The 25,169-nt window shown below is 49.4% G+C and overlaps 1 protein-coding gene across 1 annotated transcript in view; it reads right to left on the bottom strand.

Moving 5' to 3' along the window:
• Positions 1-25,169, bottom strand: part of TMEM132D (transmembrane protein 132D) — a 554,370-nt gene that overhangs the window by 377,616 nt on the left and 151,585 nt on the right. The window lies entirely within an intron of this gene.

The following is a 25,169-nucleotide window of genomic DNA, read 5'->3' as shown; positions in this document are numbered from 1 at the left end:
TTCAACCATCATATTTTGAGCACTGGTAGTACGCAGGAAAATGGCCACTGAAGGTATCAATGTCCTACTCCCAGGATCCTGTGACCTCATTATGCTACCAGGCAAGGGTAATTAAAGTTGCAGGTGGAATTAAGGTTTCTAACCAGCTGACACGAATGTAAGGAGACAGTCCTGGATCATCTGGGTGGCCCAATATAAGCGTAAGGGGTCTTTTCACATGTAGAACACGGAGGCAGAAAGATCTGAGGATACTGTGCCTGCTGGGTTTCCAGATGAAGGAAGGGGCCACAAGCCAAGGAATACAGGCGGCCTCCAGAAGTTGGAAAAAGCACAGAACAGATTCTTCCCTAGAGCCTCTAAGAAGAAAATGCACCCCTGCCAAAGTCATGATTTAGCTCACTGAGATCTGCTTCCGACTTCTGGCCTACAGAAATCTAAGCTGCAAGATGGGCTGTTGCAAGGCCCCCCGATCTGGTGGGGTTACTTTTACAGTGATGGCATAACCAGAACACATCTTTTTATTATGAATTCCAACATTACATTATAAAACTGACTGCTATATCGTGCTGCCACACAAAAGGAAACTTTCTGAAATGTTTGGCATAGGAAAAAAAAAGATAATTTTCTTACATTCCAGCTACTTAGAAATTCTCAAAAGCAAATAAGCGTTTACTTATGTCCTCTGCTCCTATGGAGCACAAAGGAGTAGTCAGATTGAAAGGTTGTTATTTTGTGAACTGAGAATGGCTTGATTATCGTCTAATAATGGGTAAAATAACAGGTAAATAAAAAAAAAGCCAAAACAACTCTGCTCTGTTAAGCTTTGTGCAACGACTCTTAAGAACACAGAATATCTTTCTTTTGTGGATTGTTGTAAACAGCTTTTGCAATACGACGGTATATGACACAGTAGAGTAGATTTTGATTATAACTGCTTTCTTATGAAAAGCAATTCAGCTCTAAAAAATAACAGCTATTTCCGAGAATGATTCGGCTGGATTTGTTTAACAGCGTTCTCTAAATCTTCCAAGTAGGTAGAATTTTCAACTAATGAACAAGTGTGCCCATCCTTAGGATGCCATATCCAAGGAATGTTATTTCAGCACACCTGTGAGTTAAGGATAAACTAGACGGGATTACAGCGGCATCGATGAGAAGCCCACAGAAAGGGCGCTATCCAAGCTGTTCAAGGGGGTTACTGCCGGGTCACGGTTTAATCGTCACCTACATCCCCCAGAAAAGGGACGGTTTATAGAAAGTGGCAGGGGCAATGGGTACTGGAGGTGGAGGCCAGGGGGTGGGAGGGATACGTATTGTAAAAGAGGCAGGCTCGGTACTCAAGTAAAGTAATCACATTACAGTTGACCCTTGAACAACGCAGGGTTGAAATGCGTTGATCCACTTCCATGCAGATTTTTTTCTTTGTTTCTTTTTTTAGAAATACAGCAGCACAGGAATGTAAATGCATTTTCTCTTCCTCACGATTTTACTAACATGTTCATTTCTCTAGCTTAGTTTCCTGTAACAATACAGTACACAACACAAATAGTATGCAAAATAGGTGCTAATCAATTGCTTATGTTATTGGAAAGGCTTCCAGTCATCAGTAGGCTATTGGTGGTTAAGCTTTGGGGGAGTCAAAGTTATACACGGATTTTCAACTATGCATGGGATCATCACCTCAACCCCTGCGTGGTTCATGGGTCAAGTGTACATGGATATATAGGGAAGTAACAGATAAATAAATGGAAAAGGTGACTCATTCTGCACCCAAGTCTTTGAGACCTCCTAGGGAAGCTGACTGGTGCAGTGTCTCAGATGCAAAAACAGCCCCCAGGGAAGTTGTCACAACACTGCTTTCTTACCATCACCTCTGAAACAGTCACTTCCTCTTCCTTCTCTTATGCTTGCATCTTATGTCCATAACCCATAATAGACAGAGGTCTCGTGGAACTGGCTGTGGCCATCCAATATGGAGAACCATGCTATATGGAGAACCATACTGTGAACTGACTGTGGCCATCCAATATGGAGAATCATGCTGTAAACTATCTGTGGCCATCCAATATGGAGAACCATGCTGTATGGAGAACCATGCTGTAAACTGGCTGTGGCCATCCAATATGGAGAAACATGTTGTGACCTGGCTGTGGCCATCCAATATGGAGAAACATGCCGAATGGAAACCATGCTGTAAACTGGCTGTGGCCATCCAATATGGAGAAACATGTTGTGACCTGGCTATAGCTACCCAATGTGGAGAACCACACCACCATCTAGACACTGCATCAAGTGCCATACTGAATATAACTCATTGATGAGGCTGGCCCTCCTTTATGTCTGGACTGCATCTTGTTGGTTTCTCTGTTGATCCCAAACTCTGGTCCAATCAACTGGGCAAGTTGGTAAGAGGGTTTCCATGGCATGAAGCCCACATGCTGTTGCCTTTCCTCTAAAAGGGGGCTATCCAGTAGAACATAAGGAGCAGCCCAAGTTTCAGAGTGCAAGTGCCAATCTGTACACGTGGCACCAAGATGCACCATCTTGATTCCCCCTGTCTGTGGGGCTGGGGATATGCCACGTCTTGAGAGCAGATGCACCAATGGGATTTGGCAAATGACTCTCCATGATAGCTGGTTTCTCTTTTTCTCAAGTGGAAATCCTCTAGACACAAATTGGTGAGCACATCATTGTTGCCATCATCAGAACAGAGGCAGGAGGGACCCGGCTGCCTGGAGATGCACTTGGTGTCACTGTCCGTCCTAGTTTATTTTCCCACAGCCCAGTGAATTTCCCCAGTCTGATGTGGCCACTCGCAAATGGTGCTGCTAGAACCCAAGCCACAGTGGGGCAAGGGGGTTGTGGGGAGCAGTAGCCATTTGCATGCAGTGTGTCACCTTGGAGCTGGTATTCTTAAGCCCCTGGAAATGCATGCATTTGAGTGGCTATCTCAGGGCCATTACGTTTTAATGGAAATGAAGCCATAAAACATTTACTTCTGTTCCTCGGCAGCTTCTGGAGCGAACACATAAAAAGAAATTTACTGAAAACCTAATTTTCAAAGATGGCAAAACACACTTGGAGAATGGAGGACAGGGCAGAATGGTTACTGGTGTTCTACAGCATTTCGGTGACGTGCTAGCCCATGAGTCCCCACAGCCCATCAGGCAGGGCGGCCCCATAATTCCATAAAGGGCAAACTGTCGTTGACTCCTAACACCTGAAGGCGGTTTGGTGAATCTCATCGCAGATGCTCAGCAAGGGTACAGGTGCATCCGCCCTTACAACATGCTCTCCAGACGTGTGGCTCTGTGCCTGCACCTGCTTCACCTCCGGAAGCTGCATTGCCGCGTGATGAACAAGGAAACACAGTGACACGCTTGCTGGCTTCTCCGTGTGTGTGTCCGCACACACAGTCAGCTCAGAGCCACCCAAGCATTTCACTTCGCTTTGGCCAAAGCAATGTCCATGCAGGAGTCATATGCCCCTTGTCATCAAGGACTAGGAAAAAGACAGTACAGCCATAATAACGGAGTAAGACAGAGTTCGTGTTTTCTCCTCCTCCTCCTAAGTGGTTCCCCTTTGGATTGAGCAGATGACAAGATTTTATTGAGCCCACAAATCCGTCCTGGGCTAGATGCGTCCTGTGGGACATTCAAGTTGTAGGAAATGGGATTGCTTCCATCTTCATAGAAGAGTGAATACAATTAATATTTGAGGAACAGAGGGAGACAATGAAGCTTTAGCGTGCGGTATAGACGAGACGTGTGATAAAATTCAGGTGAAGGGATACTCTGCTGGGCTGAGGGCGGGTGCAGGTGGCATTCTGGCAGGACACACGGGTCCTGACAGAAGCATAGTTGGGGCCTGCTCTTTGTGCCCCCAGGCCACACATCTCAGAGGCTACCTCTAACTTCGCCTTAAACTCAGAGGGTTCTTCAGAGTGAACACAGCACAAACTCTCCTTCAACTCGTGGGCAGAGGCATTTCCACCTCAGGCAGTGGGCTCTGCGGGCTCGTCCAAGCCTGGAGCCCTCTCTTACCAGGTCTACCCCCACTCCCCGATTGTGTCTAAGGAGTGGCCAGGTTCAAGTGTGCAGTCTTATGACTCAGGAAGGCTAATCACCAGGGGCACCTGGGGGGCTCAGTCAGTTAAGCATCTGACTCTTGATTTTGGCTCAGGTCATGATCTCACAGTTCTACGTTCAAGCCCCACATCCAGCTCCGTGCTGACAGCATGGAGTCTACTTGGGATTCTCTCTCTCCCTCTGTCCCTCCCCCACTCATGCTCACTCACTCACTCTCTCTAAATAAACAAACATAAAAAAAGAAAGCTCATCACCCATATGAACAGAATACACAAACTTGGCTTTAGGGGGCACAAGGCTCAAATCAGCCCACCTTGTAGGAAAGGCAGAAACGAGAGTCAGTAACAGGAGCGCCTTGGGCTGCAGGTAACAGATTTAACCACAGGGGTTTAACACAGCAATGATTTGGTTTTCGCACAGAGAAGAAATTCAGATGTCGAGAAGCCAGGCAGGGCTACCGCTGTGCACTTAGGAGCCCTCGAGGACCTTGCCCCTGAAAACACAACCTACTTGCCCACATTTGGGTTGTGACTCCCAGTTGTGTGGCATTGTTGCACGAAGGGGGAAGGCGGGGGGAGGCACGTCCTGGCTGTGTCTGCCTTTTTTTTTTTTTTTTTGATCAAGACAAGAACAGGGTCCCACCAAGTCATTCCCAAGACCCCCACTCAGACTTCACTAGAGCAGACCGGATGAAACAGCCACCGAGAACCACAAAAGAGTCTAGAAGTAACGAACGTAACCAGACGCTTTGCCCCATGCATAAAATCGGAATTCTATTAGCCCAGAATAAGGAGGAAGGGGATGCTGGCCCGGCAACTAGCAGCTGCGATCAGGACTACATTCCGCACAGTTGATAACACAGCACCATACAGGCCGTCTGTGACTATCCACACGAGGAGCAATAGGGGAAGAGAGACCTTTAATCCATGGCAGTGACTATATCCAACCTCCCCCAAATATTCTGCTTTGCACGAGCAGATACCCCGGGGGGAAACCCTTCTCTATGTCATCACAGAGTGCTTTCTATCTCTCTCCTTCTCCAGGGAAAAAAGTGACGTGAGACTAAGAGATTTTGACAATTATCCTCAAATTAGGAAACATCACCATCTGGGGGGGCCCTTTGCAAAGGGGCAGCCTGTGCATTCAGAAGAAGAGAGGAGACATGTCACATTTGCACATCTCCTGCATGCAGCTTTTTGTGATTAGGAATCATGGCTTGATTTTTGGGATTCTATTAAAGAAAAAAAAATAATAAGACCAGGGAGAAATTTGCCTTCAGGCTTTCCATGGAGGCTGTGTGATTAGAGGCCCTCAGAGACTCACGGCAGCAATCCTGAGAAAATCAACACTGGAAGAGGGGGTGCGCCCAGCTTCTCCACCCCTCCATCCCAGGGCTCTGGCCGGCAGACCCTGACCTTCTGGACAACTACAGAATTCCACCTCTACGGCTGCATGGACAGGAGCCGGGTCTAGCTTGAACCAGCCTGGTCGGATAATAAGAGAAGGTACTAACAGAGCGAGACCAAAACCCTCTGAACTGCCTTATCTCTTGGTGTTCTGCAATTTTAATCAGAAGAATTAAAAACAAAACCCCAAAAACCTCAGAAAGAAGGCTTGCTCGGAGATGGCAGGAATGCTCAATTTTGGTCAGTCCTTGGAATAAAACCACAGACACAAAATCACTGAACGCAGCTATGGTGGTAGAAAGGGCAGTAACCACTGACACTTACTGAGCACCTCCTGTATGCAAAGCACCATTTCTCAGTGACTTGTATGCATTTCCCATCACAAGGGGTGCATGCTGAACCTGTCTCTACTTTGTGGTTGAAGAATCAGACCTTCGGGGGACCCAAGGAGCCTGCATTCTTAACCACACCCTGTCACCTTCACACACAGGGGTACGGCCAGCACTTGCTACCTGCATAGACTCTGGCCGCCGCTGAGTAGGAAAGCAGGCTTGGTGAAGGTCCCCAACGCCACCGTATTTCAGACTGACTGCCTCCAGCTTGGCCGACGGGCGGGCCATCTCGGGTGGGGTGATTTGCTGGTCTTCCCACAACAGCCGTGATGCACCAGGAAAAACTGGCCCAAGTCAACCCAGGTAGAAAACTAAGAATCAGAAGGAGGTTTAGACCTACCAGCATCGGGACCTGCTCCCGTCACCCATGGAACGTGCCAGCCTAAGGGCTCTGTAACCAGGGCTGCTGACAGACCTGGGAGAAGCCTGGAAACCAGCTCGTGTCCAAGATGAGCAAGAACCAGACGCACCAGAGCGTAGTGCTTGTGGCAAGTCCAAGGTATGAAGCAGAGGGTGTCAGCCTCTTTCAGTCACAAAGGGAAAGTGTTGCATTTGAATATTCTGCCTAAAATACCGCTCCCTCTCATACAAGGACCAACTGGGCACTTCCTTATCCGCCAAGTCACTGTAAATAGTTTCAGGCAGGTTTTTTAACTTTCTAGCTCGGATATGGGAGTCTCCATGGGGAGAGACTACTTACGCTACTGTTTTCTATGTATTATGTACGTATGTATCATTAGATATATGTATTATATATTAGACTACTTTTTTTTATTTTTTTAATGTTTATTTTTTAAGAGAGATACAGAGTGTGAGTGGGGGAGGGGCAGAGAGAGGGAGACACAGAATCCGAAGCAGGCTCCAGGCTCTGAGCTGTCAGCACAGAGCCTGATGCGGGGCTCGAACTCACAAACCACGAGATCATGACCTGAGCCCAAGTCAGACGCTTAACCTACTGAGCCACCCAGGGGCCCCTAAAACCCATTTCCATTATAGGCATGCGTCTGCGGCCATGGCTCCACCAGAACCGAACTTCGGGGGTGAGCCCCCCGGAGCCAAGTGCCCAGGGACCCTGGGAGACACACATGTTTTACATTTGCCACGGGTCTGCACCAGATCTCTTCCCCACTTGCAAAAGCCAAAAAAACGCATCTGAATTTGGAAGCTTTTCCTAAAAACTTTGGAACCGATTCTGATGCTCCTTTCTCAGGGGTGAGGAGACACCGAAAGCTTCGTCTGGCAGGAAGCGAGGAGACAGACAGAAAAAGTAAACACTAACGTGATATATAAAACTCCCGCTGCACGTTGCTCCTCGCCAAGAGGTTCGAAGAGCAAACCTTTGCGGCCAGAGGAAAGAAGCCACACATGCAGCCCGCGGCATGTTCGGAGGCTTGTACCGCTCTCGGGGGAAGAGAGGGGCCCGGAGAGATCCACGGTGGACCCTCAACGGAGCATGTGAGCTCCAGTCGCTGGTATGACAATCGCTTCCAACAGGCTTCCAACATTAAATTAAAAACGGGTCTCCAGGGGGAAAATGCATCCCAGTAACTGAAGGTGCACGCACTCAGATAGAAAGAAGTAAATAGGGTGGGGACCCTGGCCCACGGAAGGGTTATCAGCCCTTCAGAAATCATAATACCGGCTGTTGAGATCAATGAAAGAGTGTTGAACACTGGGTAACTACCAAAGGGAGCGTAAGAAAATGAGAAAAGAGGGCCAGGCAAAGTGGGAAGGGAAGCCATATGGAAAAAAGAAGGGGGGCTTGAGCAGCTGAACAACGTGGAGGGGACAGAGCAGTGGCCACAGGTGCGGCGGGTGAGGGCCCGGGGACGGGAGACCCCGAAGACCAAAATGGTGAGCGGAAGGACCGGTCTACGTGGCGGTCCCTGAATAACAGAAGGACAAAGGCACCCAGACCGGCTATTTAAGTGAACAATGCCTAATCTGAAAACGTAGGAGAGACTGTAGTTCATCTGACCTTGAGGGCACGAGACGGGGACAGCAAGGAAGCAGTCAGCTGCGGGGAATGGAGGGTCACTATTCCGTTAGGTCACAAGCTGGAGGGGAAAGACGTGGGAATCAGACCGTGGGGGGTGAGGGCCGAGACCAGAGCCACGCTAAGGTTCAAGATGTGCCACCGCCCGAGAGACCCTGGGGTGTTCTAGTTACAGAATTCCCACCGTATCACCACACATGATAATGAAAAAAAGCAACCAAAAGAGGTAGATCGTGCTTCAGGGTAAAGGCTCAGGCAGGCTCATTTGCTACCGTTGAGGCCCAAGAATAAAACCAGGGGGGATGTGGAATGACCACTATGTACATACCAAACCAGCTCCTTCTGAGCACACGGCCAGGCCTCGCGTCTCCACCGTCTGCTACACTTGGGCAAGTGACCTATGGCGTCTGGCCAAGGGCATCCGTGCAACGCGACGTCCGTTTCCAGGACTGGAAGCCCTCCTCCACCATCCTCCACACTCTCACTGCTGGCTCCCTATCTACTAGCTGGAAGTGAAGGGCTTTAAGTCCCATAGGATGGCAAGGCCTCAGGGGAGCCCCGGTCCCCACATCCCCCGTGGAAGCTGCTCGGCGTGAACAGTGGACTTGGTGTGAGCAGGGAGCACACACTTATTGTGCCGAGCAACTGAGAGTAGGCGCTGGTCCGTTACAGCTTCCGGGGCTACCTACTCCAACCAACACAAAGAGCGAGACTGTAGCTTAGGTGACCCGAGGTAAGCAGAACATCTATGCTTACAAAGATACAGACCGACACGACCCAGGTGAAGAAGACCTGTGCTTTTCCCACTGACACTAGTAACATGGTCAGTGTTAGACAATAAAATATGAGGTCAAAAATCTATGTTGTTTCATATAATTCATCCACGTCAAATGTCTGTTGAGTCTGGACAATTTTATAGGCTCATGGAATCATGCAATCTACGCGGACACGTATACGTACGCGTGTAAGTGTACCTAAGTATTTAGGGAGAGAGCTGGATGAGGTTTCAGACCTGTCTAGATTCAGGTAACCACCACCACAATCAAAATAAAGATCAGTTCCTGGGGTACCTGAATGGCTCAGTCGGTTAACCATCCACCCAACTCTTGAGCGTGGCTCAGGTCATGATCTCACGGTTCGTGGGATCAAGCCTCAAGTCAGGCTCTATGCTGACAGTGCAGAGCCTACTTAGGATTCTTTCTCTCTCCATCTTTCTGCCCCTCCTTCCCCTCTCAAAATAAATAAATAAACACTTAAAAAATTTGAGAGAGAGAGACAGACAGACAGAGCACCAGCAGGGGAGGGGCAGAGAGAGAGGGAGACACAGAATCTGAAACAGGCTCCAGGCTCTGAGCCATCAGCACAGAGCCCGATGCAGGGCTCGAACTCACAAACCGCGAGATTGTGACCTGAGCTGAGGTCAGACACTTAAATGACTGAGCCACCGAGGCACCCCTGAACACTTTTTAACATTTTATTTTAAAAAAGAGATAAAGAACAGTTCCATCACCCAAATACCCGCCTTGTGCTTTCCTGACGTGGCCAAACATCTCCCCTCACATCCCTAGCAACCACTGATCCGTTCTCCATCCCTGGGTTTTGCCTCTTCCAGAATGTCACGTAAATGGAACCATACTGGTATTGGAATTACACTCACACCCTCACAAGAGGCAGGGAGCAGACAATCCAAATACCACGCTGATAGCTTCCAAGTTTGCACTTTTAGGATCTGACTGCTGGCTGTGTCTAATGAACCCAGCTGCAATGTCCTACTTCTCTGGGAGAAAACAAAAAACAACCAATATCAAACCTATGCGCTTTGCCAATCTGAGAATTCCTTAACTTTCTGACTCAGAGGTTCAATACAACAGAAATAGGCCAGCTCCATCTACAAAATGGATAGAGGACAATGAGGGCAATCTACTAGAGAAAATGAATTCTGCCCCTTCTCCAAGATGACAGGTCTGTAGGGATAAAAGGCTAACTCTAGGCACGGGTATGGGCGCCCCACCAGCCCAGCACTGACAGGACTCCTGTGCACAGACTCACAGACTGCAGCCACCCCTGAGTTTTCTCTGCTGTAACGGGTCCAGAGTGTGAAAAGCAGAATTAAAGTAAATCTTCCTCAAATCAATGGGAAAGGGCATCAGGTGCTAATTTTGGAGGCAGCAGGGAATTGAAACAGGCTCTAGAAAGGGCACATTTTCTGAGCAGCACACTGGGAACCCGAGCACTCCTGCACAGATGTCCCTTCTGGCAAAGAGAACGGAAAAATCCACCTTAAATTTTTTTAAGATGGTTTTCCATGCACTTAGATTCTACTCATACAGAGAATGTCAGAAATGTCACTTTCTTCCCATAACGTGCATCTAGTTGTATCAAAGTAACCGCATTCAGGCATCTTTTCACAACAAACCACACCACAGAAAGAGTCTCTCATCCATATAATTCTTGGTTTAAAAGGCACTTCAAGATTGAGCCACATTTATTTTATTTTTTTTTAATGTATTTAATTTAAATTATTTAATTTTTTAATTTTTTTTTATTTTTGTAATGAAATTTATTGTCAAATTGGTTTCCATACAACACCCAGTGCTCATCCCAACAGGTGACCTCCTCAATGTCCATCACCCACTTTCCCCACCCTCCCACCCCCCCCTCAAACCCTCAGATTGTTCTCAGTTTTTAAAGTCTCTTATGATTTGGCTCCCTCCCTCTAACTTTTTCCCCCCTTCCCCTCCCCCATGGTCTTCTGTTAAGTTTCTCAGGATCCACATAAGAGTAAAAACATATACGGGAACCCTCTTGCACTGGTGGTGGGAATACAAACTGGTGCAGCCACTCTGGAAAACAGTGTGGAGGTTCCTCAAAAAATTAAAAATAGATCTACCCTATGACCCAGCAATAGCACTGCTAGGAATGTACCCAAGGGATACAGGAGTGCTGATGCAGAGGGGCACCTGAGCCACATTTATTTTATGTTTTCATCCTAAACAACACCCAGAATGCGGACTTTGCCCTGTAGAATGTGGTGCTTCTGTGTATTATTCCAGAACCAAGAGTGCTCTGCTATACTCTGCTTGCTTTTAGCATGGGGCTTTGGGACCCTCAACACCTCCCTCTGCTTCTTCCGTTTCCTCTCAACAGAATGTAGGAAGTGGAAAACATTGCTTGTTCTCAGACCTAAATGAGATCTTCCACCAATAATGCCTAGGAAACACAGTGAGAGCAAGGTGGAGAAACCTAAATCATGGCAAGTCAAAGAAAATGGATACAAACCTCATTGAAAATTACTGTGTAAGCCAGAAGACAAATCTGGACTTCAACTAATATTTCATTCCCTGAGAAGAAGGAAAGGTTTCCTTAGGATAATGGACATTTGGCGATGTCTGGAGACATTTCTGGACGTCACAACAGAAGAGGAAAGCACACTGCCATCTACTAGTAGGTGGTGGCCAGGGATGCTGTCCGTACCCTAAAATACCCCATCTGTCCATCCGTTCATCCGTCTGTCCATCCATCCATCCATCCATCCATCACAACACTGTCAGAGAACACCACACACACAAACACATGCTCCAAAGAATTATCCAGTCCAAATGTCAGTCATGCTAAGATTAGGAAACCCCCAGCCTTAAGATCAGAGTTGGGAAAAATCGAACCACAGAGTCTTGAGATGTACGGCCATGGGTAAAGGTGGTCCCAATTCAGCGTCAGCAAATCTAGGCTCCATTAACATGCAAAGAATCTCTCTGGGCCTTTGAATTTGTCATGATCTTTGGCTTTAAATTGATCAAAGCATTGAGTCAGCAGAGATCTATTGAGATCTATGCACTGTGGTTTTTGTGGATGCACCACAAAGACAAATGCCTGCTCACGTGGAGTCTGCAGAGGGAGAACACTAACACGGGCAAAGCACACTTACGGAAACAGCTGGATTTCAGGCAATGGTAACTTCTATTAAAACACAAACGAGGGGCGCCTGGGTGGCTCAGTCAGCTGAGCATCAGACTTGATTTCAGCTCAGGTCATGATCTCACAATTGTGAAACATAGCCCCGCATCCGGCTCCGCACTGGGTGTCAAGCCTTTTTAAGATTCTTTCTCTCTCCCTCTCCCTATGCCTCCTATCCCACTCACTGCTCTCGCTCTCTCTCAAAAATTAAAAAGAAACCCACAAATTAAAGGGGCTCCTGGTTGGCTCAGTCAGTAGAGCATATGCAACTCTTGGGGGGTTGTAAGTTCAAGCCCCACATTGGGTGTACAGATCACTTAAAAATAAAATCTTAAAAAACACACACAAATTAAAGCAAGATGATATGGAGAAGGGTGGGATTCTACTTGAGATGCAAGAGTTAAAGAAGACTTACCAATATCTATTTGTCTATCCATCCACCCACCTACCACCCACCCATCCACCCATCCACCTATCATCCATCCATCCATCCGCCCACCTATCTATCATCTATCCATCCATCTACCCACCTACCATCCATCCATCCATCATCTATCCATTCATCCATCCACCCATCCTTCGTCTATCCATCCATCAACCATCCACCCACCTATCTATCATCTATCCATCCATCCTATCCCATCTTTTGCACTTCACTTTTTTGCACCTAATGTTTTGCAAAACTTTCATATCATAATAGCTATAGAGTATTCCGTGAAATAACATTATGTGACCGTAAAATAACCAATGCCTTTAATGAACACTTAGCAATTGCAGTCCTTGCTCTCTTATCTTCTGACACTGAATGGTGCTCAATGTTTCTGTGGAGAAGTCTCATGCCAGCCTGAATTTCCTCCCCTCATAAGTGACAGGGACTTGCTTTTTCCTGACAAAATATTTTTAAATTTGGCATGTATCACACACGCGTGCATGCACACACTTAAGTATATATAAAGCACTGGTGGAAATACACACACACACACACACACACACATATAGAGAGAGTTTAAAAAGTGTATCATGCATGGACATTTTAGAAGACAGTAAGCAAGCCGTGTACAATAAGCAGCACAATGAAGAATGTCTTTGGAACCTCCTGTATGTTCCTCCCCATAAAATCCTCATCTTCTCCACTGACACCTACTATTCTGAATCTGGTATTCATTCCCCTGTTCTTTTACATTTGCGCCTAAATGAATGCATATATCCATCATCCATGAGCCGTTTGTCGTTAACTCGATGCCTACATCGCATCTTCACAGAAACATACTTTTCTGCAACTTTCAATTCCGTTCCATGGTAGAGATCAGGGGTTGCTCACACTGATGTATCTCGCTGTAATGGAACAGTCTTCATGAATGCATGGGATCCCACTGCAGGAATGTGTCCCAATCTGTTTATCCATTATCCTGGCAATGGTCACTTGGGGTCTGCCATTAATGACCGCATGGCTGTGGATATTGCTAGGGGCCTTCTCGCAGACGAGTGCGAGAATTTCTCTAGGTTCTATACCTCAGAAGTGGAAATTTGGTGTCACAGACTATGCTTAACTCTCCTATTATGGGGTAACTCCAAACCACTTTCTTGTTCTTCAACTGACATCCAAGTTAGTTACCATAGACTGCAAACATGATTTCAGGCATAGAATCCAGTGACTCATCCCAACAAGTGTCCTCCTTCAAGTCCCTTGCCCATTCAGCCCATCCCCACACCCACAACCCCTCCACCGACCCTCTGGTGTTTTCCTCCGACAGCAAGAGATGAGGCTTTTCCAACAACTCTGGAGAGGAGGAGGCTGCCTGACTCTTGGCAACCGGGTGGTTATAAAATTGAAATGCATTTTGGTTTTAATTTGTTTTTCCCTAATTTCTGGTGAGATGTTGTATTTTTTCTTAAATTTATCGCTGCTTTGTGTTTTCTCTTCCGAGAGAGTCCCTAACCCGTGTTTCTATTTGTTTATTTGCTTTTAATTGTTGAATTCTAGGCATTCTTTATATATTATGCATCCTAATTCTCGGTCGGTCTGATGTGTTACAAACACCTTCCCCAAGTTTATGGTTTGCTTTTTGATTTTAAAAAAAGTACCTATGTTTCACACGTAGTCAAGAGTATCGCTGTCCCCTTGGTGGTCACTGTTCCGGTATCTTGTTGAAGAAATCTTTTCCCCGCAGAGCGTATAAAGACTTCTTTACTGTTTTCGTCTACATTGATTTCCTTTATTTTCCCCTCTGGATACTTAATTGATCCGCAATTGATGTGTATAAATGGCGTGAAATAGAGATAATGCCCCAATGCCATTTTTGAAAAATAGATCCCTTCTCACAGATCCATAATGGTAGTTCTGTCACATGAAGTCTCATACGTGCATGGTTATGGACTTTCAGCGACCTATCTGCATTTGCCCTCTCTCTAGTGTTTTACCCATCCTTGGCCTTCTGGTCTTCGTACAGATTAAAATTCAACCTGTCAAGCTCCTTGAAGGATATCCCAGCTGGTATTTTTATTAGAATTGCAGTGCCTCCACGTAGTCATCTGGGGAGAACGGACACTTTCACGACATTCCGTCTTTCTGTCTCTGAACACAGCACGCCCACGTCTTTAAGTTCTTACGAATATCTATTCTGCCTGAACGATTAGCTAACTATTTCATTATGATTGAAATTTCATAATTAGGTGATACTTTGGTATTGATTTTTTTAACTTTTTTTTTTTTTCTGCAGTATTCCTTAGCGGTAATTTCCGTTATATGCTGTTTGGGGCCTCAATTCACATATTAGCTCTCTCATCTACCTTACTGCCTCTATCTTTGTTTTCTTTGCATATCTGAATTCTTGATATATTAAGTTCATATTCTTTTTTTAAAAAACTCCCGAGCCATTTAAGCACTCACAGAGAAGTCTCTCTGTTTTTTTCTCTTGGTTTACGTTTTCTTCCAAAATAAATTCGTCCTCTCTCTTATGTTTGGCCTTCTTCCCTTCCTTCCCCGTCCCTTCCTTCCTTCCTCCTTCCTGCCTGCCCGCAACGTATTTACAGAATGTCCTGCCATCTTTGTTTTAAGCGGGTCTGTGTCCAACCTGGACAACTCTGACCCAGACCCAGGCCTTCCATCAGCGCTGACGCGCTGTGGATGAATTTCACTTGGCATGCTTCATCTTTCAAAATGTGTTATCAACACCCGAGCTTTCAACAGCCTGGGGTCAGGGAGAGAGGAAGAGAGCGCAGTCAGGGCTTGACGGAGGGAGCCCTGTCCTCCCTGTATGCAGCTGTTTCCAAATACTCCGTGCCTGAGTTCACTCAACCCCGTGTACACATCTTCCGTGTGTTTGGATAACCCTGGGCTTCAGGTGCGTACTCCAGTTCACCTCTGCCTCTTGGACCCTTGCCCAACGCAAGAAAGGGAAAAAATACAAGCACTGATTTTTCACCTACACACAAGGAAGTTCACAGACTGGAGACAAATATATTATCTTGCCCTGCCGTGTTCTCTCTCTGCTGCCTGTAGGTCTTTCGAAGTTTGTATCTTATTTATTACATTTTCTGTGTGGCTAAATTCATTTCTTCCCTGCCTGAGACCTTCGGGCCTGTGCTCCCAGCTGAGACCGACACAGATGAGAACCCCCGATGACTGTCCTCTGCATCTGGAACAAGGTGGAGTCCATCAGATGAGATATTCTGTTTCCATAAAAGGTATCTTCTCAATGGGGCACCTGGGTGGCTCAGGTGGTTAGGCGTCCGACTTCAGCGCAGGTCATGATCTCACGGTTTGTGGGTTCAAGCCCCATGTTGGGCTCTGTGCTGACGGCTCAGAGCCCGAAGCCTGCTTCGGATTTTGTCTCCTTCTCTCTCTGCTCCTCCCCACTCACGTTCTGTCTCTCTCAGTCTCTCAAAAATAAATAAATGTTGAAAAAAAATTTTTAAAAAGATGTCTCCTCAAAGTGCTACCCCCACGTCAGGGATGAGATCCCATAGCAGACAACCGACCAGAGCACTTTCATACACAGCAGTGGTAAGAGGTGCAGAACTTGCCGGAAGACCGGCCAGACAATGGTGGCGCGACCTGGATGTCCACACCTACGGGACGCTGCTAGCTATCCTGGGTCGGGAGGACACAGCACAGAGCTGGGGCCTCGAGGGGCCAATGGTAAGGTCTCCCTGTAGGAATTGGAGCCAGGGCACGGCTGCCCCATGGAGGGGCGTCCACGCCTGAGCCGGGACCACGAAGCGAGCCAGAAGACGATTACGTAGACTTCGTCTTCCCACACGCAAGATTCCTGCCAACGGGTCCCCTCGGCCACGTGCACTCAGAAGCCCGACGCGGTCCGTGTAGGGCGTGTGGGGAACGCAGGTTCTAAGGCAGACCCAGCGGAGCAAGAGAAGGTGGGAAGGAGCTGAAAAGCAAGTGACCTCAGGCACCTGCTCTGCTCCGTCCTCCGTCCTTGGTGCGTGTGTCACGACCGCTGCTCGACAAAGTACAACACGGTCTTCTTACACACACCAACCTCACGTACCAGAAGTGGGAGCAGGGCTCTGCTGGGAGGTCGAAGCGTTTCCCCTGGAACTTGCTGAGGTCACTGGCTGAGATCGCTGCCTGGTCTACAGCATCCCAGAGAGTTTCTTTCCCTCGTGCGTCTGGGGCCTCGACGGGATGGTGAGAAGCCCGGGCCCTCCTGGTCCCTCCCTGTCCGTGCAGACGAGCTGGCCTTCTTATGTGGCAGCTCAGGCTTCAAGAACAAGTGGTCCTGGAGACCCTGGGGGAAGGTCAAAGCTTGCTGCGGGCTAGCCTCGGACCCCCAGATCCTCGCGACTGCCCTGTTCTACTGGGAAAGCGGTGCACTGAGGTCGGGGCAAGGTCAGGGGGACCGGAGCCTGCCTCCCCATGGGAAGAACGTCGGAGATGCACAGCCATGCTGAGCCCATGACCCTGTGGTCTCCCCTCGCAGAGGCTCGTGGGAGGGGGACACACGCACTGTGGGTGGATGCACGGGGGCGATTTCTGGAAACTTCTGTCTCACTCTTTGGCTCACCCCACCACCAGTCCTTTCTGTGTCTGTTGATGCTGGTATTACTTCTGCTGATGTACTTTTTCATCCACTGACTTTTTATACCTTCAGATTTGGGAGGAGGGAGGCTGACGTCTGGCTTCACTCTACCTTCTCATTCCAGAATATGCTGAGTTAGTGGCTTCCCTCAGTCATCCGGGGAAATGCCTTGTATGCAGCTTTAAGCATGCGTGGCTTTTATTATCCTTTCCAGTTAAGGCAGACGTAACGTGAACCTCGTGTTAACTCCGCCCTTTGCAGAGTAAACTGACAATGTTGTTTGGGACTCCGGGTCACGTCTGCACTTCAGCCGGTCCCTGACATACTTCCCGGTGGGTGGGCTACTTACTAAATGCCCAATCCGATGCCACACGATGCGCTCAAGGTTCCCTGTGGTCTTTGGCTTACACCCCACGACACCAGAAACTGAGGCTCTGGGAGCTTCGATGGCCTTCCCAGGGCACAAAGTCAGGGACAATGCCAGGTGCCTGGGGCCCTGAACAACACACCCTGTGCCCTCCTCCCAGACCCCATGTGGTCTCCAGCAGGTGAACTCGGCCCTTGGATTTGAAAGTTCTGTATCGCATCATAGCTACCACGTGTGACACGCTGGGACAGGGCCACCGCAATCCGCTACCGTCCCTCAGAGCCGCTGAACTCGCCGTGACCGGGGGTCCCACCGGAGTGGCTGATGCTGGACACACCTTCGCCGGCCTCCTCTGGAAAGCACTGGCCTGCGTGGGCCCCTGCTCCCCGCAGCTCGATCCCTCGGGGAAGGGCCCCGTCCGGGTGATCTGCTCGCTGTGGAGTCCCCAGCGCCAGGCTTCCCACTGGATAAACGGTTGGGAAACAGCGAGAACACTTCTGGGATCTCGTTCTCTTAAGTGACGTAGAGGCTGAGCCTGCCCCCCCACCCTGCACTTGCGAAGACGAATTTTCTAGCAGGTGCTCTGGGGTGTGTGACAGCAGGGGTGTGTTCGCAGGACGTTAAGTCGATGTGTTAAGCTCCAGGGACTCTGGCAAGTTGTGAGACCCTCCGTGCTTCCGTTTCCCCTTCTGGAAAGGCAGGTAATAACTGTGGCCAATTCATAAGGCTCTTTCGAGGATTAAGTGTGTAAAAACCATGTGAATCACTCTAAGCAGGGTCTGACACAGATAACAAGTGTTGGCTAGTATTATTTTTAAACATTTCTTTAAGTTTTTCTAATGTTTGCTTCATTTTTGAAAGAGAGAGAGAGAGAAACAGAGTGTGAGTGGAGGAAGGGCAGAGAGAGAGGGAGACACAGAATCCGAAGCAGGATCCAGGCTCCGAGCTGTCAGCACAGAGCCTGACGTGGGGCTCGAACTCACGAACCGTGAGAGCATGACCTGAGCCGAAGTTGGACGCTCGACTGAGCCATCCAGGTGCCCCGGCTACTCTTATCACCATGGTTCCTACTGTTGCCGTGTTCCGGGGTCTCACATGGCTCCCGGGCCCCGCAAGTCCCCGCTGGCTTCCTCAGAGGAGCCTGGAAGCGATACCCACACAGACGGAATCTGAATGTGCAGGAGGAGGACTGAAGACGCTCCCTCCAAAGCTGCTGACCAAAGACCACCTGAGACAGGGACGTCTCCATGGAGACCTTCATGCGCAGATGACATTTAGGACCAAAACCCATGTCTGACTTCTCCTCGCCCAGGCATGGGGTGCCCCTCCACAAACGCAGCCCTGTGCCCGGAGGTTGGGGGGACATGCAGAATGAGCCAGCCTGAGCCTGCTCACCCAGATCTGCGGACTGAAATCCACCCCCCGCCCAGCCCTGGGCCATCAGGGCGTTCCAGAGGGTGCCGGCACCAGGACCCTTTCCCTCCCACTGCTCTCAGTCTGGTTGACAAGGGGACCATGGGTGGCCCCACGACGCAGGCCCCACGACGCAGGCCGAGGCACCCCTAGGGACTTGGAGGTCAGCCCAAAGTGACAGAGGCCAAACATGAGTGGCCGGGAGTCTGCAGAGTCAGACAAGACTACACAGCACCCTGCTCAAGACAAGGTCTGTGTGTCCATCCCGAAAATACAGCAAGGATTACAGCATTTAAACCCAAAAGGCTGACCATCCTAAGAAATCCCTTTTGTAGGAATTCCGGCCGGACCGGCCCTCTGGTGGAAGGACGGACAGCAGTTTCCAAGGCCGTACCCGGACATTCTGCCAAAACCACATCCACATGTCAGTCCACCCGTCCCCAAGAGAACCTTCCAGAACCACGAGGAAGACAGGAATCGCCACGTCTACTCAGGTCCGCTCATTCTGTCTCCTCTCCCACATCCCTGGACGAGGTGTCAAGAGGCAGACACTGAAGGGGAGTGTGGAGACCCTCTTTCCTGTGCCCCCCCAGCCCCCAGCCAGGTAGCCAGGTGTCCTGGTGCCCGGAGCAAGACGGGAGCGTGTGGAATGCTTTCCTGGGCTTCGCGGCTTTCCCCCTTGTGGCTGTTTCCCTGGTCAACGGGAAGAGGAGGTCCATGCCTGTGGCTGACTTTCGCTGACCTTGACCTCACGTGCTTCCAAGTGCAAGCAGCGAAAAGGTTTCTGCCTCACGGAGCAGACGTTCTAGTGGAAGAAAGAAGGTACGTTGCATGCGGCTTAAAAGATTCCCAAGGATGGGGGCGCCTGGGTGGCGCAGTCGGTTAAGCGTCCGACTTCAGCCAGGTCACGATCTCGCGGTCCGTGAGTTCGAGCCCCGCGTCAGGCTCTGGGCTGATGGCTCAGAGCCTGGAGCCTGTTTCCGATTCTGTGTCTCCCTCTCTCTCTGCCCCTCCGCCGTTCATGCTCTGTCTCTCTCTGTCCCAAAAATAAATAAACGTTGAAAAAAAAAATTAAAAAAAAAAAAAAAAGATTCCCAAGGACAACATGAGCGCACGGAATGTCGCCTTCACTCTAAACTCTGAAACTCCCTGGGGGTAAGAGGCGAGCTCTCTCTGTAGATGTTTCCTTTTGTCCCCAAGGACCAGAATCTCGCTCAATGGTCTTTCACTCGCTGGGGTGCCTTCTCCCGCAGGGGATGCGTGGCAGTATCCGGGCACACTGTGGGGGTGTCACTACTGGGGTTTCTGTCCTACGGCATCTCGCAGGTGCAGGCCAGAGAGGCCGCAGGACACAGGCTGAACCCCTACCCCCAACAAAATACTACCCGATCCGAATGTCAGCTCGGCTGAGAAACCTAGCCCGCTCTATTGGCTTATCACCCAAACTGTAGAATCAATACCCAGACGCCCTTACGGAAACAAACCCATCACCCCTGCAGAACTCCGAGGGACTCAGGCAGGTATGATGGCTTCAAGGAGGTGCAGTAATTGCGTACCTCACTCTAATTGTGAGCGTCCCTCCAAAGCAGGCAGCGTCGGGAGCAGGGAGACGGGGGCGAGGAAGGGGACAGCCGCAGCCTCCGGTGGCGGGGCGAGGGAGACACGCCCCCAGCCGCTGGCAAGGGTACCGTCGGCCAGGGTGGGTCAGCCGGGTAGGACGCATCCCTGATGCAGTGCGGTGACCGTGGTTCTCCACCTCCATGGTTTCAACCCCATGCCCCTCACAAGGTCTCATCTTGAGAAAACCAGCAGACAACCACCCCTCTCCCCGCCCCCGCCCCTGGAGGCACATTCTTCACATCTCCCTACAGTAAAGTCTCAAAACTGCCAGGGTCATCAAAAACTATGTGTGACTGAGGCACCTGGGTGGCTCAGTCGGTTGAGCATCCGACTTGGGCTCAGGTCACGATCTCACAGTCTGTGAGTTCGAGCCCCGCGTTGGGCTCTGTGCTGACAGCTCGGAGCCTGGAGCCTGCTTCGGATTCTGCGTCTCCCTCTCTGTGCCCCTCCCCTGCTTGTGCTCTGTCTCTGTGTGTCTCTTAATAATAAATAAACGTTAAAAAAAATTTAAAAAACAATGGGTAAGAAACGGTCAGTCAGGGAATCTCAGTAGACCCAATGACCACACGTACATGACATCATGGACAGGCTCCTGGAACAGAAAGAGGGCAACGATTAAGGGAATACGAATGAAGTGTGGCTCATTAATTGTGACAAATGTAGCATACTAACGTACGATGTTCACAACCGGGAAACCAGCCGGGAGACTGTCCTACACGGACTTCACAACCTTCCTGTATGTCGACATCTATTCTAAAGCCAAAAGCTTCTTTAAAACAGACGGAACGCCCTCCTTTCTCTGTCCCCCTCTCACCCGCTGTCCACCCCACATGAGGCCGTTAATGCCCACTAGCGTCCCAGCCACGGGTGTCAGGGACCTCGCTGGGGTTTGGGGAGGCCCAGCACGCACCCCCTTTCCGAGGGCACCCCAGGTTCCCCATGAGGGAAACACCTTCTCCCGCGGGAGGCGCTCTCAGTGACAGGCAGGGAATGGCCGGAACCTATGTCTCATTATGGGAGCCACACCGGGCCCCTATGTCACTCCGGGCACAGGCAGCAAGTAGACATGAGAGCCAGCAGGAGCCTCCCGAGAGTCTGTGCACCTGTTGTGAGCACGACAAGGACAGATGAAGGGGTTCACGCTGGCCGGTGGGAAGACGTGCTGGGGGTAGGCTGTTCCGTCCACCTCTTCTCAGACGCGACGCCGGGTGCCCCTTCTCTTATTAATTCTTGAGACCCACGATATACATCCGGCAAGCCCTTTATTTGTGTATTTTTCTTAAATGAGCCAGATGGAGATTTATGGTCTGCAGCTAAGACTATCACTGGCTACAGCAAGGGCATATTTTACCTGGAACAGAGTAAGACGAGGGCCCTATTCTAGGTCAGGGCAGGTTCAAAGGCTGCATCCTTCAAGTGAATTGAGCTCAGGGCCAGTCTCAAGCCACCACATTATCCTCCAACAACCTCAGGATCTGGCACAGAGGGCTTTCCAAGCCACCACGAAGCCCTTTCAAGCCTTACCCATCCCGGGCCCCCTTTCTCCCCTCATCAAATATTCTACGTTGTTCTCTCACGGCCGCCTTCACAACCCTCATCTTTGCAAGAACACCTCCTTGGTAATAATGTCTGATTCAGAGACGACCTCGCGTCTGACCACCGTGCCAGACACGACGTATGTCACACACTCTTGAGCGTTTAGAGAGGGACACGGCAAAGACCTCAGGAAACTGCCTGCGTTCATGCATAATGTGATGTGTTCATTCACTCATTGGTTCAACCAACTTAAGAGTATCTCTGACTTTGACAAAAGCCCCCATTCATCTGAGTATTGTGCCACTGTTCTGGACCTTTCCACCTGCACTTCCCAGAGTGGTCGGGAACCAAGCTCACATTATGCAAATACTTGCCTCTAGCCCCACGTTCAGATCTGATGACCCGGACCCCTTTCCAACTGACATCCTGGGGGGAAAGGAACGGAATAGGTAGGGGGCATGTGACAGAGAGCCCACATTCTCTTCTTCCTCCAGACACATAATCAGGTGATTAGAGACCTCGGATGCTTCTGAAATTGGCCCTCTGTGGGGGAAGAGACGGGACAGAACAGAAGGCAAGAACACAAAGAAAGAACCCAACTGCCATGGGACACTTCAGTTGTCTCCTTGAAGGAAAACATTTCCTGAAATTAAAAGGGATCCTTAGATGTCCAAAGAATGAAAGCATTTATTTGTTTTTCCTTTTTTGTGGAGCTCTGCCCGGGAGAGCAGGAGCTACGAGGGAGAAGACAGTTCCTAAGATGACGAGAGCCCCACCCAGTTTTCTTCTTCTCGACAGTTAATGCACACACCCGGGCATTGACACACACATGTATACATATGCACGCATATGCACACACGCATGCAGACATATACATACACACCTGTGCAAACACACCTACACACAAGTACACGTGTGCACACATATCCGCATACACCTGCCCACATGCACACGCACCTGCACACACATATACACACACCTGCCTGCATATACACCTTCACACACGTACATATATGCACACATATTCACACACCTGCCTACACACACATACAGACATGCACACTCCTGCACACACACGTACATGTATGCATGCACCTGCTCACACACATCTGCACACACCTACACATATGAACACATCTGTACACACCCACCTGCACACACGCACACACACGTGCACACACACACGTGCACACACATACAACTAAGGTTTTAAACCGCCATTCCTGATGACTTGCAGGACACAACTGGATTCCTGCCCTGTGTGTTAGCCCTGGTGCCACACTCAGGTCACAGGCTCAGAACAAGCAGGGGAGGTGGCAGAAGGCAGTGAACCACTCTCGGCAAAGAGCTCAAGGGGCAGCAGCTGCATGGACTGGAGGGCCCCCTCCTGCTGGTGGCACTGAATTTGGTCCCCTTCCCACTCTGGCCATCCTTCAGTGGCCATGGATGTCCTGCTGACACCTGACCTGTATACCATAAGCCCACCCCTGACCACGTGAGCATGTCCTCACGGAGCATCTAGAAACAGAAGTCACAACTGCAGACAAAAGCCCCCGAGGACACGCGGCTGGATCCTGCAGGGTCATTTATAGCAGGTGGCCAGCCAGACGGAGCAGACCCGCCCTCACTCTGAATATTTGGAGGCTACACTAAATTAGTGTCAAACTGACTTCATTAAAAAAGACACATGGTCTTACTACTTTGTAATGACGAGCAATCAGACTGAACGCTAACAGCACGACCTGATTCAGGATCACCTCCAGCCGTTACCGCAAACCTCAATGACTCACCAGTAATGACAGCATGTGAAGGATGCAGCAAACACATCATCAGTGCTTTCCAAGGGGCACAAGGTGTGCCCCTCACCAGGTTCAACACACATATATGAACATTTAGTTCACAATGATCGTAACCGAAAAACTAAACTTTTCTACCAATTTCTAACCAGGGACTCTGAACAAACACACCTCTGCTCCACACCCCAAGTGCTCAAATCTTTACCTTCTAAGTGGCCACGCCGGGGTGTTTCAAATGTGTCTGTTTCGGATTTTGCAAAGATGTGGACTCCTCGGATTATGTGGCCCAGCAATGCCAATTTCCGCTGGCTTCGTTACCGCTCGCCAATGACCAAGCGGCCCTCGGGACTCTGATGACCACGCACAGTGGGCGGTAGGCGGTCACCAGCTACAAAGCTTTCTGTGAAGCGTAATACTCCATATGCAACTGTGTCCCCCAAAAAGCTGGATGTGGACATCATCTCCTGGAGAGTCAAGGCTTCAAGAGATTTGGGGTTTCACCCTGGGTTCGGGAAATCAACAATCAGCACTTGGCAAACCTACCGGACGGCAGAGGGTCCAAAACCACCCAAGAACAAAGCTCCCCTTATTCCAAACCTTTGCCTTCTCTCATCAGAACAGCTCTCGACATCAACAGCCACCTCCACAAAGAACATTATAGAAGACCGTATGTGGAGAGGCAGAGAACAGAGCCAGCAGACCTGTGACCAGCTGCATCCAGGTCTGATTCCAGAGGACGGAGGGAGAGCTAATGAGGCCTCAGCCCCGCAGATGTGTTTACGTGACCTAAATCCTTGTGGTCAATCCCCAGCCGTGCCGCCAGCCCACGCCGAAGGTTTGACCTGCCGGAATCAGCTGCGTTCAACCGTGAGATTAATGTTGTGCATTAGTTTCTGTTCCTTTGGTCACGATTAAGAGGTCTTAAATCAACAAAGCTTAAATGTGCACCGCACCGTATAAGCAAAAGAATGGATCCTTTCTGAAACTCACCCACCCCGTCACAAAGCCAAAGAGAAAGGGGAAAAAGAAAACAAAGAAAAAGCAGGTATTAAGCCCACGTGGAGAAGGATGAGAGAAGAGGAACATCACCGTGTGAGCTCTAAAAGCCACACAGACGCTGGGTCTCACGTACGCCAACAGCCCCTTTTCAGGGATCATGACAAATGTCGTTACGTAGCACGTGAGACCACGTCACTGCGTTCGCTAACAACGTCAGGGCACTTTGAGTGACCCGATCAGTCACGCCCAGATAGCTGTATACTGAAGTCTGTCTTGTGTTTAAAACAAACAAAAACCGATCTAATGAAAATCCAATCAGGCCAAGGCCAGTAGCTTCTGTGACATATTACATCCCAAAGAGAAAACCAACCCGTTCTTTCCCCCCAAAGTACCCAGTCCTCCGTTTAAACGTCCTCTCGTCTTTGGTACGCTCTTAAGTAAGTAACACTCTCAACAAATTCTACTGTACATTCTTCACACGTTAATGCTCTTTTATATTTCGAACACTGCGTTCTATTTCCAGAGAGAAACAGAGTGAGGCTGGTACCGTATCATACTGAGAG

The sequence above is a fragment of the Acinonyx jubatus genome, chromosome D3 (assembly GCF_027475565.1).
Source record: "Acinonyx jubatus isolate Ajub_Pintada_27869175 chromosome D3, VMU_Ajub_asm_v1.0, whole genome shotgun sequence".
NCBI classification, from domain to species: domain Eukaryota; kingdom Metazoa; phylum Chordata; class Mammalia; order Carnivora; family Felidae; genus Acinonyx; species Acinonyx jubatus.
This window is presented reverse-complemented; position numbering and strand designations above follow the sequence as displayed.